Here is a 4,951-nt window from a genome sequence, read left to right on the forward strand (position 1 = left end):
GCCTGACTGCTCGCTTTGCCAAAAATAAAATACTTCTTCTGTATTCCACTCTGCGCGCGCGTGTGTGTGTGTGTGTGCGTGTGCGTGTGCGTGTGTGTGTGTGTGTGTGTGTGTGTGTGTGTGTGTGTGTGTGTGTGTGGAGGCTTTTATTTTGTTAATATAGGCTACTAAACATAGGCTATCTGTCTCGTAAATCTCACTTATTGAATCAATCATTAGCTATGTGTTAGTCTTAAACCCTCCCGGTCCGTATAATACTAAACCTATGAGCTGCCCCATAGCACTAATAGACTTGTAACTATTAGGCTGTAGTTGAATAGGTTCTAATATATAACTTTTGAAGGGTTTTACTGGCTTAATATGGGGCTAAATAGTGTCGCAGTCAGTCAGTCAATCAATTCGATCAACACAGCAACAAGTTTGATATACGTGCATTATTACAAGACGGTTTCTTTGGTAACTTTAGCGATAAAAAAAAGTTCACTCGGACACACACACACAGACAGACAGACACTCTCTCTCACACACACACACACACACACACACACACACACACACACACACACACACACACTCTCTCTCTCACACACACACACACACACTCACTCTCTCTCTCTCACACACACACACACACACACACACACACACACGCACAGTCATTTCTTCCATATAATTGAATGCGTTGATTCTATTTCACTGTTTTCTCACAAGGGATCAAACTCCAAACAGATTTGTTTTCTCTCTCTCGTCAAATACTGTCTGATTCAAGGTTCAATGTCTAATATGTGGCTCGTTGGGCTGTTAAAACCTCTCACTCTACCAAATAAGATACTTTTTACACCGTTTTACTCACGTTTTAAATGACAAAACGTGGATTAAATCGCTGGCTAACAATGCAAACGAGTTAATCCTACTGTAGTGGGGGAAAACAACGCTTCTTTTTTTAAGTCTTATTTTGAGTTGTAGGCTAGTAACTCCGGTTTTCAAGAAAGTCCCTGGAAAAGTAATGCAAATTTGCGCACAGTAATGGTTCGTTTATCGCTAGTTTACAATGCAAATGAGTGATTCCTAGTGTAAATGGGAGACGCAGACCCTCTTATCATGCCTTTGTTGACGTTAAACTACTCCTTATTCCTGCACAATCGCTGCAAAAGTGATGAAAAAAAGTAGAAAAACCTTACAGAAATGGTTCAGAAAAAGCGCAAAATATAACTTAGAATTCGCCGTGTAGATGTAAGATGAATGAAAACAACTCTCCAAGGATCTCCAGCTGTCTCGCTCTGGGTTCACCCAACGTGTGTACAGTTCAATGTCTAATATTTGTGGCTCGTTTAGCTGTTAAACCAAAATACGTGTATGAAAGAAGGCGCTTTTATTTCCGTCTTAATCTGATGTTTAAAATGACAAAAAGTGGGTTAACTCGCTAGTTTACAATGCAAATGAGTAAATCATTGTGTACATTGAGAGACAGACCGTTTTACTAAGCCCTAATTCAAGTAAAATAGCAATTTTTTTGTCAAGAAAATCACTGCAAAAGTAGCCTACTTATTTTGCCTACGTTAAAATGACAAAAAGTTGAATAAATCGCTGGTTTACAATGCAAACAAGTGCATAAGTAGAAGCAGGCATTATTGCTAAGTTATTTCAGCACTGTTTTCTACACCATCGCTGCAAAAAAACTAATGAAAAAAAGGTAGAATTAACCCAAAAGCAAAGGCTCGAAAATGCGCCTAATTTGACTAAACTCCGCTGAAAATGAATGAAAACAAGTCTCCAAGCACCGCCAGCTGTCTCGGTCTGTGTGCACCCACCTTTTCAGTGATGTAAATGGGGGGGTAAATCACTCCTTAGTCCCGGTCCTTACGATCAGCTATTGAAATCCTCATTTGGAGGGGTTGCTTTCCAAAAAACCTTTAAAAAAATAGTCTTAAATGTGGTTCATATTGTTCCGTATCCGCGCGAGAAGTAGAAAAGCTTATACATCCATTCAAAGAGGCTGAAAGAAAGTATGAGAAAAAAAAACAACCAGCCCCCCCTCCTTAACCCCGGGTCATGAACGACAGCTGCTGCGGGGTTTTGAGCCTTGGTCACCGGGCATTGGAGCTGTGATTCCCGTGGGGGTAAAGTCCACTTCCAACAAGCCGTTCTTGAAGCCAACTCCAAACCACCGCGACAAAAAAGTAGAAAAAACACCAAAATAAGGACCAGCTAGAATGTTGAAATCGATTTAAATGGTCAATGTAGTCCTTTGTTGATGTGGGAATCAGTTAAAATAAGATCCAGTGTGGAGAGATATTTGAGATATTTCAGTTAAAAGAGTTCGTTATTTGAGTTGCGATATATAGCGTTGTGTGTTAGCGTGTGTCCTTACGCAGGGCGCTCGAGCGAGTGAGTGAGGAGAGATCGTCCCGGTGAACGTGAGAGAGGGAGAGAGAGAGAGAGAGGGGGAGAGAGAGAGAGAGAGAGAGCGAGAGAGGGGGAGAGAGAGAGAGAGAGAGAGAGGGAGAGAGGGAGAGGGAGAGAGAGAGAGAGAGAGAGAGAGAGAGAGAGCGTCACACACACACACACACACACACACACAGTCTCTCACTACAGCGCGCTCACTCATTCACTACGCTTCTGCCTGTTAACCGGACGGCAGTCACAACAACAATGGTGTGAGAGAGAGCGGGGCGAGTGGAGTAGCAGGGGAGGAGTGTGTGTGTGTGTGTGTGTGTGTGTGTGTGTGTGTGTGTGTGTGTGTGTGTGTGTGTGTGTGTGTGTGTGTGTGTGTGTGTGTGTGTGTGTGTGTGTGTGTGTGTGTGTGTGTGTGTGTGTGTGTGTGTGTGTGTGTGTGTGTGCGTGCGTGTGTGTGTGTGTGTGTGTGTGTGTGCGTGTGTGTGTGTGTGTGTGCGTGCGTGTGCGTGTGTGTGTGTGTGTCTCTCTCGCAGTGTGTGCGTGTGTTTCTCTCGCAGCGTGCGTGTGTGTGTGTGTGTGTGTGTGTGTGTGCGTGTGCGTGTGCGTGTGTGTGTGTGTGTGTGTGTGTGTGTGTGTGTGTGTGTGTGTCTCTCTCTCTCGCAGCGTGTGTGTGTGTGTGTGTGTGTGTGTGTGTGTGTGTGTGTGTGTGTGTGTGTGTGTGTGTGTTGGGGAGGGGTGCATACAGAATAGTACCCCCCCCCCCCCCCCGCCCCCTACTTCACCCTTTTCTAAAGGGCTGCAAATAATCCACCGGGACCCTTTCTGCCTCCGACAGGGAATCAGCGACCACACTTTAGAATATGTTACTATTACAAACACGTGGCTAGAATTTACGTCAGAAATCACGTCATTATGATGATGACGACATAAAAATACTACTCCTACTAATTCAACAACCAATTACACACAATTATTATTTATTAATTTATATATTTTTCATATATTTTTTTTTTTTTTTTTACTAGACTATGACAAACAATAATAGTATATAACCACACGCTCATATTAAATTCAGAAATAACGTAATTTAAACAGTTAATTTTAATTCTCTCACAAAAAAATACTACGACCAATTTTACCCCCGAAAAAATTCAAATTGTAACTCATTAAATACATATACTATAGCCTATATACATTACATGAATTAGAAATAGTCATTTTCACTATCTAGAATATAACTCAAACTGCTATCATATATCACAAAGCCCAAACTCCCCTCATAAATCACGTTATTAAAACTGTTGATTTTGACGCCTCATCGTTTATTGCAGGTTAATTGTTCTCTATGTAAACGACAGCGTTAGTGTGTGTTTAGCAGACAAAGACCTGATGCAAACTGTTATTCTATACAAACGCAAACTACTATAAACATATTTTTAATTTTTTTCATTTAACTTTTATTTATCCTCGAGAGACCAATTGAGGGGCGACCCTCGTTTACAATGACGTCGAGATCAAACAAATTCAAAGGAAAAACAACAATACACAATATTCAATGCAAATACATCAAATACACAACAACAGGTGAAGAGAAAAACAATTGAAACATTTACACAGTGGTGAAGAGTGGCAGCAATTAAAATTAAATGGGTGAAAGTACAATATAGCCTAATTAAAACAGTTACAGGTAGAGTTTGGCAGATTTAAGATAGTTTGTTTAAATTGGTTAAAGGATATGAAGTTATTTAGTTTAATTTGTTGCTGTAAGTTGTTCCAGGAGTCGGGGGCACTGAAGCTAAAAGTAAAAGCTAAAATATATGTTCTTCTACTAGATAGATGGCAATTTTATTTTTATTTTTTTAAACAAAAACAGAAACACTACCATAGTAGATAGACGAAACTATACTAAATACTGCACTCTGCAAAAATTAGAATATCGTGCAAAAGTTCATTTATTTCAGTAATTCAACTTAAAATGTGAAACTAAAATATTATATAGACTCATTACATGCAAAGTGAGATATTTCAAGCCTTTATTTGTTATAATTGTATTTATTGTGGCTTAAAGCTTATGAAAACCCCACATTCACAATCTCTGAACATTTTAATATTACATAAAAATCAATAAAAAAAGGGATTTTAAATACAGAAATGTCGGCCCTCTATAAAGTATAATCATCCATATGTACTCAGTACTTGGTTTGGGCCTCTTTTGCATGAATTCTTGTCTCAATTCCAATTCATTTTCCATGATATTCTAATAATATGAGTTTCTCCTGTACTATCAACCATTATATCTGATAGAAAAAGCACTTTAAAGGAAAGATAAAAGGCACTTTATATTAGCCTGGTGCTACCAGACCATCGTACTTCATTTCATTTGTACAGAAGGTCTGGCAGTGCTGTAATTGGCAAACGTTCACTCATGGAGGCGGGTGTCTGTTAAAGTTTAAAACTATTGGATCTGCCCAGTGCCACTCTGAATCAGCCAACCAATCGCATAACGTTTGGTCGTCACGTGTGTCATGAGCCGGCTTCTGGCAACTGAAACTGG

At 39.9% G+C, this 4,951-nt stretch overlaps 1 protein-coding gene across 1 annotated transcript in view; it reads right to left on the reverse strand.

The window, feature by feature from the left end:
- fgfr4 (fibroblast growth factor receptor 4) overlaps positions 1-2,365 on the reverse strand; it is a gene marked incomplete at its 3' end in the record, with an annotated part of 28,074 nt that extends 25,709 nt beyond the window's left edge. The window contains exon 1 of the mRNA XM_080040867.1: positions 1,812-2,365. The remainder of the gene's footprint in view (positions 1-1,811) is intronic.
- Between the last annotated feature and the right edge of the window lie 2,586 nt (positions 2,366-4,951).

The sequence above is a fragment of the Ammodytes marinus genome (genome assembly GCF_949987685.1).
Source record: "Ammodytes marinus genome assembly, chromosome: 14".
In the NCBI taxonomy this organism is placed as follows: Eukaryota; Metazoa; Chordata; class Actinopteri; order Uranoscopiformes; family Ammodytidae; genus Ammodytes; species Ammodytes marinus.